General features: G+C 38.8%; 1 pseudogene; it reads left to right on the forward strand.

Moving 5' to 3' along the window:
- Positions 1–376: 376 nt before the first annotated feature.
- On the forward strand, positions 377–897 carry LOC112469244 (annotated as a pseudogene).
- The last annotated feature ends 331 nt before the right edge of the window (positions 898–1,228 follow it).

Genomic DNA, 1,228 nt, shown 5'->3' on the forward strand with positions numbered 1-1,228 from the left:
ATGTCTTGGTTTACTACTTGGAGTAATTTGCATTATACTGGTTAAATGACTGTAGACCAAGTAATCTTCCACCACTTCCATCTCTCCCAAATTCTATTATTGTAAGTTTGTTTCTTTTAGGCTAGGGAGATGTTCAGGCCTTCAAGGATCCCCACTGAAATGCAAACATGCAGGTTTCTTCCAGTTTGGGGTGCTGTCTGTAACTTGGCTTAACTGCCTGTCTGCTGAGGACGAGGTAGTGTGGACAAAGGCACTGGCAATCCCGAACTCACCACTTCTTGCCTCTGTGCCCAGCCACAGCTATAAGCCATCCAGAGAGTGGCACACTGCAGGCCATTAGATGTGTAGTGGAAGAAGCTATAAGTGAAACTTGCCTATGTACTTCCTGGAGAATATATCAGGAATAGCTGTCTTTGACAACTATTCTACCAATGTTCTGGTTGATGGAAAACAAACGAATCTGGGCTATAGGCAAGAAGCTGGACAAGAAGATGATGATGGATTACTGCAAACAGATGTGTTCTTAATTTGCTCTTCCTTTGTGAATCCTGTATCATTTGCAAATATGTGGGCAAAGTGATATGCTGAAGTGTGACACCATTTTTCCAACACTCATAATCTCATGAAAATTAAATGTGATCTTAGGGATGATAAAGACATGACTGGGAAACTGAAGGAGAATAAATTGGCTCCCATCTCATAGCCAAAGCTTTAGCTACTGCTAAGGAGTAGGGTTGAGGGGGTGGGGCTGCAAGATAACATACGTAGACTGCTCAACTCTCACAGAGGGATCTCAAGACGGTATTTGATGGACCTATTAGAAGGGTTCTCTGCCCATTACCTGTCAAGAAGAGGAAGAGAATGTGTTTGCTGTTTAATGATGAGCAAAACAGATAAAATTGACAGTGCTGTAATTAATTCATTAAAGAAAATTTAAAATGTTAAAACAGATGAAATCAATAGTTAGGGATGCAACTGTTACAGAAGAATTCATTTACAACAGAATACTATGAAGTTGTAAAGACTGATGAAAGACTGATTTTCAAGAAGATGCAAATTATCTCTAAGAAGGCTGTCAGATCCATAAAGTGTGTTCCCACAAGCTGTGCACATACAGTCAAAGAACAGATAATTTCTAAGTTTATACAAAATAGTCCATGGCTTAAAAAAAGTCCATGGCTTAAAAAAAAAAAAAAAAAAAAAAAGCTTTCTAAATCATTTTACATAG

Source organism: Pteropus alecto, unplaced genomic scaffold (assembly GCF_000325575.1).
Source record: "Pteropus alecto unplaced genomic scaffold, ASM32557v1 scaffold146, whole genome shotgun sequence".
NCBI lineage: Eukaryota > Metazoa > Chordata > Mammalia > Chiroptera > Pteropodidae > Pteropus > Pteropus alecto.